Here is a 12863-nt window from a genome sequence, read left to right on the forward strand (position 1 = left end):
ATGTGAATCTCACTCAACTGTGAGTTCAAATGGCTGACTGAAATTTAGACATAACATAAAAAATAAAAGTATTCTATTCATTTATTTACTCACTTAATCCTTCATTCACTCAGAATTGTTTAAGTAAATACCAGATAATGCAGGGCTGTACAGATCATCTTAAGGATTTTACCTTTACCACTAAATGTGAATTTTGCTTGCTAAAGAGTTTGGGTTTATCTCGGTCCTTGTTGGGAAATTATGGAAATATTTTAGTCCAGTTAGTTATATGGTTACAGTAATTCACTCAGTAATATGTTACAGGAATATACTTAATCTGGTAGATGGTGATAAAGATTCTCTCCTTGACCAAATTCTACACGGACTCCTCTGAGCTCTTTTCAACTAGGCTTTGACTTTCAGACTTCTGTATTTATCTCTGCATTGTCCAGTTTTAGCAAGAATCCTGTTAAATCATTACAACCAGGATCCCCAGTCCTTAATATTTAATTATCTGCAATATCTAATCTTTTTCCTCATTCCCTACCTTTCCCCAGGTGATGTCTGTCCCACCCTCAGTAAAAGTTCTATTGGGTCAGTTTAGCCAGAATCCCCCCTAACCTCTGATATTTTCTCTCAGTAGTTTTCTGTCCACAATCTACTCCTTGGCTATAAATTCCCACTTGCTCCTGCTATATTTGGAATTGAGCCCTGTTCTATGTGGAGGTCTTTTCCTCTATTGGAATAATTTTTCCATATAAAATCTGTTTTTACCACTTTACTGTTCAGCTCTGTTTTTTCTTTGTTCAAGGACAGTGACAGTGAATACAGAGCTAGCACAGAGGTTTTTGATAGCAGTTCCATAAATGATAATATATCCGTGATTGACAGAAAAGAGATTTTTTTCAGTAAAGCATCGTGGTTAAAACCCAATTCTAGAAACAGATCATTTGGTTTAAATGTCAGTTCTCTCACTTAGTAGCTCTGAGATCTTGAACAGTTATTTAACTTCTCTGAGCCCAAATTTCCTGACCTCCAAAATTGGGTAGGAACAATACTTAATTTACTGAGTGAGCTGTTATGAAGTTTAAGTCGGTTATTATTTGTAAAAGATCTTGAAACCATTTAACATAATACTAAGCACTGTTGGTCTCAAGTAAACTTTAAATTCTAAAGAAAAAATAATTTGTAAGTGTTATGGTCTGAATGTTGTTGTCCCTGTCAAAATATAGAAGTTGAAATAATGATGGTATTAGTATGTGGGACTTTGGGAGGTGCTTAAGCCATGAAGGTAGAGCCTTCATAAATGAGATTAGTGCCTTTTAGTATTTAAAAAAACTTTTTTTTCATGTGGACCATTTTTAAAGTCTTTCGTTATTGAATTTGTTACAATATTGCTTGGTTTCTTGGCCCCAAGACATGTGGGATCCCAGCTCCCCAACCAGGGATTGAACCAGCCCCCCTACATTGGAAGGTAAAGTCTTAACCACTAGACCACCAGGGAAGTCCCAGATTTGTGCCTTTTAAAAGAGGCTTCAAAGAGAGCACTAGCCCCTTCTATCATGTGAGGACAACAGTGGGAAGGCACTAGCTATGAACAAGTCAGGGCCTTCATTACACTGGCACCTTGATCTTGGACTCCTCAGACTTCAGAACTGTGAGAAATAGATTTCTATTTTTTGTAAGCCACCCAGCCTGTGGTACTTTGTTATAACAGCCTGAAGGACTAAGAGAGTAAGTATATGAGAGTGAATCTATTTGTGTAGCTTGGGAGTTTGTTTTGGGTCTGTTTTTTGAAGATCATTCCCTCTTTTAAAAAAAATTGTATTTTATTGAAGTATAGTTGATTTAAAATGTTGTGTTGAGGCTTCCCCGGTGGCGCAGTGGTTGAGAGTCCGCCTGCCGACGCAGGGGACGCGGGTTCGTGCCCCAGTCTGGGAGGATCCCACATGCCGCAGAGCGGCTGGACCCATGAGCCATGGCCGCTGAGCCTGCGTGTCCGGCCTGTGCTCCGCAACGGGAGAGGCCACAACAGTGAGAGGCCCACCTAGCACACACACAAAAAAAAAGTTGTGTTAATTTCTGCTGTACAGCATAGTGATTCAGTTATACATATATACATTCTTTTTCATATTCTTTTCCATTATGGTTTATCACAGGATATTGAATATAGTTCCCTGTGCTATACAGTAGGACCTTGTTGTTTATCCAGTCTCTATATACCAGTTTACATCTGCTAATCCCAAACCCCCAATCTTTCTCTCCCCCTCCCCCTTGTGGCTGTAGATTAGCAGCCACAAGTCTGTTCTCTGTGAGTCTGTTTCTGTTTCATAGGTAAGGTAATTTGTGTCATATTTTAGAGTCCACATATGAGTGATATCATATAGTATTTTTATTTTTCTGACTTCACTTAGTATGATAATCTCTAGGTCAATCCATGTTACTGCATATGGCATTATTTCATTTTTCATGGCCGAGTAGTATTCCATTGTATATATGTACCACATCTTCTTTATCCATTCATATGTTGATGGACAGTTAGGTTGTTTCCATGTCTTCGCTATCATGAGTAGTGCTGTTATGAACATAGGGGTGCATGTGCCTTTTTTTATCAGGGTATAGTTGCTTTACGATGTTGTGTTACAAAGTGAATCAGCTATACGTATACATATACCCCTCCCTCTTGGACCTCCCTCCCAACTCCCATCACATTCATCTAGGTCACCACGGAACACCGAGTTGAGCTTGCTGTGCTATACAGCAGGTTCCCACTAGCTAGTTATTTTACACATGGTAGTGTATATATGTCAATCCCAATATCCCAATTCATCCCATCCTCCTTCCCCTTCCCCGTGTCCACACATCTGTTCTCTACATCTGTGTCTCTATTCCTGAACTGCAAATAAGTTCATCTGTACCATTTTTCTAGATTCCACATATATGTGTTAATATATATTTGTTTTTCTCTTTCTGATTTACTTCACTCTGTATGACACTCTCTAAGTCCATCCACATCTCTACAACAGTTTTGTCTGGATATATGCCCATGAGTGGGACTGCTGGATCACATGGAAACTCTAGTTTTTGTTTTTGAGGGACCTCCATACTATTTTCCATACTGGCTACACTAATTTACATTTCCACCAACAATGTGGGAGGGTTCTCTTTCCTCCACACACTCTCCAGCATTCCTTATTTATAGATTTTTTAATGATGGCCATTCTGACTGGTGTGAGGTGGTACCTCATTGTACTTTTGATTTGCATTTCTCTACTAATTAGTGATGTTGAGCAGCTTTTCATGTGCTTCTTGGCCATCTGTATGTCTTCTTTGGAGAAAAGTCTATTTAGGTCTTCTGCCCATTTTTGGATTAGGTTGTTTCTTTAATATTGAGCTGCATGAGCTGTTTATATATTTTGGAGATTAATCCATTTTCCACTGATTCATTTGCAAATATTTTCTCCCATTCTGAGGGTTGTCTTTTGGTCTTGTTTATGGTTTCCTTTGCTATGCAAAAGCTTTGAAGTTTCATTTGGCCCCATTTGTTTATTTTTAGTTTTATTTCCATTACTCTAGGAGGTGGATCAAAAAAGATCTTGCTGTGATTTATGTCAAAGAGTGTTCTTCCTACATTTTCCTCTAAGAGTTTTATAGTGTCTGGTCTTACATTTAGGTCTCTAATCCATTTTGAGTTTATTTTTGTGTATGGTGTTAGGGAGTGTTCTAATTTCATTTTTTACATGTAGCTGTCCAGTTTCCCCAGCACCACTTATTAAAGAGACTGTCTTTTCTCCACTGTATATCCTTGCCTCCTTTGTCATAGATTAGTTGACCATAGGTGTATGGGTTTGACTCTGGGCTTTCTATCTTGTTCCATTGATCTATGTTTCTGTTAATGTGCCCGTACCATATTGTCTTAATTACTGTAGCTTTGTAGTATAGTCTGGAGTCAGGGAGTCTGATTCCCCCAGCTCCACTTTTTTCCCTCAAGACTGCTTTGGCTATTTGGGGTCTTTTGTGTCTCCATACAAATTTTAAGATTTTTTGTTCTAGTTCTGTAAAAAAATACCATTGGTAATTTGATAGGGATTGCACTGAATCTGTAGATTGCTATGGGTAGCATAGTCATTTTCACAATATTGATTCTTCCAATCCAAGAACATGGTATATCTCTCCATCTGTTGGTATCATCTTTAATTTCTTTCAGCAGTGTCTTATAGTTTTCTGCATACAGGTCTTTTGTCTCCCTAGGTAGGTTTATTCCTAGGTATTTTATTCTTAATGTTGCAGTGGTAAATGGGAGTGTTTCCTTAATTTCTCTTTCAGATTTTTCATCATTAGTGTGTAGGAATGCAAGAGATTTCTGTGTATTAATTTTGTATCCTGCAACTTTACCAAATTCATTGATTTACTCTAGTAGTCTTCTGGTGGCATCTTTAGGATTCTCTGTGTATAGTATCATGTCATCTGAAAACAGTGACAGTTTTACTTCTTCTTTTCCAATTTGTATTCCTTTTATTTCTTTTTCTTCTCTGATTGCCATGGCTAGGACTTCCGAGACTATGTTGAATAATAGTGGTGAGAGTGGACATCCTTGTCTTGTTCCTGATCTTAGAGGAGATGCTTTCAGTTTTTCACCATTGAGAATGATGTTTGCTGTGGGTTTGTCATATATGGCCTTTATGATGTTGAGGTAGGTTCCCTCTATGCCCACTTTCTGGAGAGTTTTTATCATAAGTGCATGTTTGAATTTTGTCAAAAGCTTTTTCTGCATCTATTGAGATGATCAGATGATTTTTCTTCAATTTGTTAATATGGTGTGTCAGATTGATTTGCATATATTGAAGCAATTCCCTTCTGTGCTCCTATGTTGGGTGCATATATATTTATAATTTTTATATTTTCTTCTTGGATTGGTCCCTTGATCATTATGTAGTGTCCTTTGTTGTCTCTTATAACATTCTTTATTTTAAAGTCTATTTTATCTGATATGAATATTGCTACTCCAGCTTTCTTTTGATTTCCATTTGCATGGAATATCTTTTTCTATCCCCTCACTTTCAGTCTGCATGTGTCCCTAGGTCTGAAGTGGGTCTCTTGTAGACAGCATATATATGGGTCTTGTTTTTGTGTCCATTCAGCAAACCTGTGTCTTTTCGTTGGAGCATTTAATCCATTCACGTTTAAGGTAATTATCGATATGTATATTCCTATGACCATTTTCTTAATTGTTTTGGGTTTGTTTTTGTAGGTCCTTTTCTTGTGTTTCCCACTTAGAGAAGTTCCTTTAGCATTTGTTGTAGAACTGGTTTGCTGGTGCTGAATTCTCTTAGCTTTGGCTTGTCTGTAAAGCTTTTGATTTTTCCATTGAATCTGAATGAGATCCTTGCTGGGTAGAGTAATCTTGGTTGTAGGTTCTTCCCTTTCATCACTTTAAGTATATCATGCCACTCCCTTCTGGCTTGTAGAGTTTCTGCTGAGAAATCAGCTGTTAACCTTATGGGAGTTCCCTTGTATGTTATTTGTCATTTGTTCCTTGCTGCTTTCAATAATTTTTCTTTGTCTTTAATTTTTGCCAATTTGATGTGTCTTGGCGTGTTTCTCCTTGGGTTTACCCTGTATGGGACTCTCTGTGCTTCCTGGACTTGGGTGCCTATTTCCTTTCCCATGTTAGGGAAGTTTTTGACAATAATCTCTTCAAATATTTTCTCTGGTCCTTTCTCTCTCTCTTCTCCTTCTGGGACCCCTATAATGCGAATGTTGTTGTGTTTAATGTTGTTCCAGAGGTCTCTTAGGCTGTCTTCATTTCTTTTCATTCTTTTTTCTTTATTGTGTTCTGCAACAGTGAATTCCACCATTCTGTCTTCCAGGTCACTTATCCATTCCTCTTCCTCAGTTATTCTGCTATTGATTCCTTCTAGTGCAGTTTTCATTTCAGTTATTTTATTGTTCATCTTCTCTGTTTGTTCTTTAATTCTTCTAGGTCTTTGTTAAACATTTCTTGCATCTTCTCGATCTTTGCCTCCATTCTTTTTCCGAGGTCCTGGGTCATCTTCACTATCATTATTCTGAATTTCTTTTCTGGAAGGTTGCCTATCTCCACTTCATTTAGTTGTTTTCTTGGGGTTTTATCATGTTCCTTCATCTGGTACATAGCCATCTACCTTTTCATCTTGTCTATCTTTCTGTGAATGTGTTTTTTGTTCCACAGGCTAAAGGACTGTAGTTCTTCTTGTTTCTGCTGTCTGCCCTCTGGTGGATGAGGCTATCTAAGAGGCTTGTGGAAGTTTCCTGATGGGAGGGACTGGTGGTGGGTAGAGCTGACTCTCATTGTAGTTTTGATTTGCATTTCTCTAATAATTAGTGATGTTGAGCATCCTTTCATGTGTCTCTTGGCCATCTGTATGTCTTCTTTGGAAAAATGTCTCTTTAGGTATTCTGTCCATTTTTCAAATGGGATTTTTTGTTGTTGTTGTTGAGTTGTATGAGCCATTTGTATACTTTGGAAAATTTGAAAATATTTTCTCCCAGCCTGTAGAGTGTCTTTTTGTTTTGTTTATGGTTTCCATTGTGGTACAAAAGCTTGTACGTTTGATTAGGTCCAATTTGTTTATTTTGGCTTTTATTTATTTTGCTTTGGGAGACTGACCAGAGAAAACATTGGTATTATTTATGTCAGAGAATGCTTTGCCTATGTTCTCTTCTATGAGTTTTATGGTGTCATGTCTATATTTAAGTCTTTAAGCCATTTTGAATTCATTTTTGTGTATGGTGTGAGGATGTGTTCTAACTACATTGATTTACATGTGGCTGTCCAATTTTCCCAACACCACTTGCTAAAGAGACTGTCTTTTCCACATTATATATTCTTGCCTCCTTTGTCAAAGATTAATTGACTGGAGGTGTGTGGGTTTATTTCTGGACTCTCTATTCTGTTCCATCTATCATATGTCTGTTTTTGTGCCAATACCACACTGTTTTTATTACTGTCACTTTGTAGTATTGTCTGAAGTCTGGAAGGGTTATGCCTCCTGCTTTGTTCTTTTTCCTCAGTATTGCTTTGGCAGTTCTGGGTATTTATGGTTCCATATATATTTTAGGTTTATTTTTTCTCCCTCTGTGAAAAAAGTCATGGGTAATTTAATAGGGATCACATTACATCTGTAGATTTCTTTGGGTAGTATGGCCATTTTAACAATATTAATTATTCCAATCCAAGAACATGAGATTGCTTTTCATTTCTTTGAATCATTGAAGATGATTCCTTTATATTCTGAACACTTTACTTGGTTCATAATTGTTTTATTAGAAAAATGAAGAAAAACTGGGATTTGTCAGCTGCCTCCCTATGATAGCAATAGCTTTCATAAACATAATCAGACAAAAAACTTTGATCATATTTTCCATTTATGTAACATGATTTCCTTATTTAAATATTTAAAATATGTTATATAGAATGATGCCAATGCATATGTTTGAGTGTAGAAAAAACAGTAAAAATATTTTTTTAAGAAATCTTTGGATATAAAAATGATTCTGATTTATTCTTATATATAATAATGATAAAATATGGTATATGTAAAATACAAAATCATTACACAAACAATACATAAACTCAAAATACTACAGAATCAAACACTTTTTTTTTCTTGTCAAAAATCATAATATGTTAAAGAGGTGATTGAGTTACTTCTTCTCAGGGAGCTAAACTATAGGCAGGAATATTATATTTTATGCTACTTTTTGGTAGACACTGTCTCTTTATTAAGGGCTTTATATTTCCTTATATAGCTCAGAGTAATCTCACCTTTTTTGAACTAATATTTATGAATTATATCAACTCTTTAACAGGTCGATTTCTTGATTATCTTTATAACCCAATGCAAGTTTGGTTAAAAATGTGTTCCAATATATTCTCTTTTTTTTCATTGTTTTTGAAATTACCCACAGATAATCTGAGAGGTATTGTGACACTTTAAAAAATAAGTCATAGATATAGGAACAGTTGTTATGCCAATAAAGTTAAGGATTTGATAGAGTATATCTCGGAATCTGTATTTCCATGTGTTGGAATTTTCCTTAAAATAAATCTGATGATAATGTAAAGTCATTTATTTCTTAACAAAACTTTATGTGTATAGCTGGATTTTCTCTATGCACATTTATTTTCATTATATGAGTGCAGGTATATTGATATTCCTTATCCCCAGTGACACTCTCATTTACAGTTCTTTACTTATCTAGAAATTTAGTCAAAACTTATCTCAGAGAGCAGTGACATTCATAAAGTCTCTGGACTACCTTGAAATATGACCAGATTATCAACTAATTCTGCTAATGGGATCCCTGAGATCTAAAATGATATGGTTAATGTGCTCAATAATGAGATTTATATGAAAATCAGTGTATAGTGAGTAGAATAGTTTAACCTTTCAAGATCATTCTAGGATATCCAGTCCTGGAAATAAATTTCATTAGATAAAATATTGTTAACAAATAGCTTCTAAAGTATTTCAAATAAATATAGTGCTGTTTTTGTTATGGCTGAGTAACTTGTAAGAGACCTAGCCCACCAGCAAATGATAACTGGGTAATTTTGAAATTATGGATACTTTTTTTTTTTTTTGCGGTACACGGGCCTCTCACTGCTGTGGCCTCTCCTGTTGCGGAGCACAGGCTCTGGATGCGCAGGCTCAGCGGCCATGGCTTACGGGCCCAGCCGCTCTGCAGCATGTGGGATCTTCCCGGACCGGGGCACGAACCCGTGTCCCCTGCATCGGCAGGCAGACTCTCAACCACTGCGCCATCAGGGAAGCCCTGGATACTTTTTTAATAAAATAATAATCTGAAATCTCTATGTTGTGAACAAGAGGAGGCAAATTTTGGAGGTGATGTCAATACTGTAAAAAGAGAATTTCATATGAGAAACACTAGCTCTGAAATAATTTAAACTTGGTGGAGAAAAAGACAGACAAAATAAAAATGTGAAAGAGAAAAAGAGGTTGAGAGTGAAGGTAAGTAGAACTTCTGTTTCAGGATACATTGCAAATACATGGTGCTTCCACTATGAAAAAATTCTGGATAGATTAAAATTTAAGAGAAGGGAAGAAAAATAAATCCTTTCCTTGCTAGAGCCCTTTCTAGAACCTACAGTCTCTTGGAAGATACCATTAGGAGTCTCTGTGGCTCTTTTATATACCAAATGTCAGTTATACAGGGGAAAAAACCTAGCTAAATAAAAAACAGATAAGTGGAAAAAGTATAAGCACAATGGAGAGTTGTTGAAGAAGCATATATTTCAGAAAAAAGAGAGGTAGAGAGAACTTATGTAATGAGGCCAGTGTAACTAGAGGGAAAACAAAAAAAATATAATAAAAAATATGATATCCTTCATAAGCACAGACAGGAAACCCCTCAAATATTAATGTACTGAATCAATATATTAAGATATATTTGCAAACATTTTGAAGACATCTGAAAAATCCTATAACTATCATTACACTTAATTGTAAAAGATTGAATTATGTTCCTCTGAGATCAGGAATGTGGCAAGGATAACTCTGAACATTGTACTGTATAGATAGAAAATAGATATGTGTACAAAAACATATAAATATTATGTAAATAAATAACTAAATATTAAAATTATATATATATACGACATGAGTTCATACTAATTTCTGCAACTGTCATCCAGTATCATATGCCTTATTTGAACCTTCCCTCTTATTTGTCTATAACCTCCTACTCCAATAATGAGAAACCAGCTCCCACCATCTGCCATTCTTTTGGTTATTTGTTCAGTGCTAACATAAACTTGTACTAGTTTCAGAATGCTACCCATAACCCATTTAAACAACTGAAATGTAGTACTTATATACAGATACTTTGTCTTTAGTCTTTGTTCCCCACTTGTCAAGCTGATCTTAAAATGCATATTGAAATAAAAAGAACCGAGAAGAGCCAATGTGATGGTAAAAAAGAATAATAACATTAGAGGATTCACCACCTGATTTTAAATCTTAATATAAAACGACAATAAAGCCAATGTGGAACTGTAGAAGGATAGATAGATGGATTACTAGAATACAGTATCCACAATAGACCTACAGAGATTTCTCACAAAGGTGCCAAGGCAATTAAAGGAGAAAGAAAATCTTTGCCACAAATGGTTGGAATAACTGATTATCTATACGTTAAAGAAAAAGCAAAGCAGAAACTCTTACCCTCAGACCTTATAAAAAATTAACTCAAAAACAAGATAATTGCTCAAATATAAAGTGAAAATGTAGAAGAAAATCTTTGTAACCTTGAGATAGTCTTTTTTGATAGAATGCCAAACACTCAAAAAAAAGAAACCTTGATGTATTAGAATTAAAAAAAATTATAATCTTTGTTTTAAAAGATGTTATTAAGAAAAGTTTGAGAAATGAAAAGTCTAACAAAAGGGCAAAACAATTGAATAGACATTTCAAAAAAGATGACAAATGACCAATAAGCACATGAAATACTTAATATTGTTAGTTTTCAGGAAAATGTAAACATTTAACTTAGAACCATATCAAGAAATAAACTAGATAATTTCCTACCTTGTTTATGGTGATATAAAGTTTAAACCTATTTTAGAAAAAACTGACAGCACATACTAATAATAGGTATAATTATATATTTTCCCCATGAGCCAAGTATTTCAACTCTTATGTATGCGATGAAAAGAAATGAATACAGCTGCTCACCAAAAAATAATTTATAACAGCTTTTATAGGGTATCCAAATACTGGAAACAACCCATATGTATGTCAACAGCTGAATAAACATATTGTGGTTTATTTATATAATGGGTTGTTACAAAATAATGACAATAAATCAACTCCTGCACCATGGGAAAAAAATGTTGAATAACATGGAAATAATGATGAGAAAGAAATCAAGCACAAAGGAAAATGGACTTATTACTGAATTTATATTAAGTTCAAGGACAGGTAAAATTGATTCATATTTTTAAGCTCTTAAAGCAATTTTCTCTTGGAGTGAAGCATTGCTATGGTTTGAATGTCTGTGTCCTCTCAAAATTCATATGTTGAAATCTTAACCCCCAAAGGTGATGATATTTAGTAGGTTTTTTGGGAATTGATTTGGTCATGAGGGTGGAGCCCTCATGAATGGGATTAGTGCTCATATAAAAGAGATCTCACAGAGCTCCCTAGCTCCCTTCCACCATGTGAGGACAAAAGACAAGGAGAAGCCTTTGACCCAGAAGAGAGTCCTCATCCAATCATGCTGTCACCCTACTCTCAGACAAGCATTGTCTGGATAACAATAGAAGGATTTCCTCTGAGATCTTGGAAATTACATAAGTGTTTGCATATAGAAAATTCACTGAGGTGCACACTTGAGAATGATGTATATTAATCTTTGTGCACTATACTTCAAAAAACAGGCACAAAAAGAATAAAGTAAGAATTAAAATTTTACGGACAACTATTCAGAATTCCAAAATGAGAAATTGGAAGAATGAAGATGATCAATAGTATTTATTAATGCTAATAAGTTAATATTAGCATTAAGAAAGATATTAGGTAAGAATATTTCTTAATGAGAAATTTTAAATGCATTTATTCAGGAAACAGAAAAAATTCCCAAGCAAAATGAATAAAAACAAGTTTAGAAGTATTGGGTTGGCCAAAAAATTCGTTCGGGTTTTTCCGTACGATGTTATGGAAAAACCCGAACGAACTTTTTGGCCAACCCAATACCATAGGTAATCTTTAGAACAATGCAAAGTTAAGTTCTTAAAAGAAATCATATGTTTAAAATAAAAGATTATTTACAATGTACAGTTATATATTCTACTGACTTTTCAATAACAACAATGGAATAAAAATGGCATATGAATCAAATCTTTAACATACTGAGAGAAAATAACTATAAATTTGGAATTTTATATCCAGCAAAACTATTAATTAACATCAAAGGTAAAACCCATAAATAGATGAATAAGGTACAGGTAATCACTGAGAACATGTTCCAAAAGAAGGAGTTTACTTAAAGCATATATAAATGGTGGATTGCAGAGACAGGAAATATCCCTTGAAGGGAAACCTGAAAAGTAAGAGAGAATGGTGAACAAGGAAATGATAAATTGGCTGCTGTGACCAGCCTGCAGGAGGAACACCACAGGAGGTAGGATGGAACACCACCCAAAATTTGGTTTAGATGTTAATACTGGTAAGATTGATGAACATACACATACACACACACTCCCCAAGAGGCTATGAAAATATTTACAGCAGTCTTCCCAAGCTGGTCCAAAAATTCCTTTAGAGAGCAAGGAATGGAGCCTGACTTGGCTTCTTGTTATGTTCAGGATGAGGGATGCCAGTGAGAGTTCCTGCATACAAGCAGGCACTTGCTTGGTTTCAATCTTGTTTGGCACCAAAGGAGGAAATACCTGAGCATTCTTATAATTTTACCCAGATGTGTGGCATAGAGGAAAAGGAAAGGACGGGTGATGCTTAAAGCTGTCAGCACTCAAACATTACTATATGGACTCAGACTCTTATTGAAGAAGTGAAGACATAAAATTACACAACTGAAGTATAAAATATCAATATCAAAATATGTCAGTTTAAGAATGAAATAGGCTCAAATATGAACATTAATCACAAGTAATTTTGGAGTCTAGTCAGCAGGATAAAAGCATGCCAAAGTCTATGTACCCTTAAAATGAGTCTTCGTTAAATATGTATAAAAGATGTCTAGTGTAACTTTTTAAGAAATAGAATGCATAACTTTAAAACTAGTTAAAGTAGGAAGAAGAGAGGGAGGAAATAAGCAAGCAAACAAATATCTATCAATTCAAAAGACTCTATGAATGTATTAAA

The sequence above is a fragment of the Lagenorhynchus albirostris genome, chromosome 17, assembly GCF_949774975.1.
Source record: "Lagenorhynchus albirostris chromosome 17, mLagAlb1.1, whole genome shotgun sequence".
Lineage (NCBI taxonomy): Eukaryota > Metazoa > Chordata > Mammalia > Artiodactyla > Delphinidae > Lagenorhynchus > Lagenorhynchus albirostris.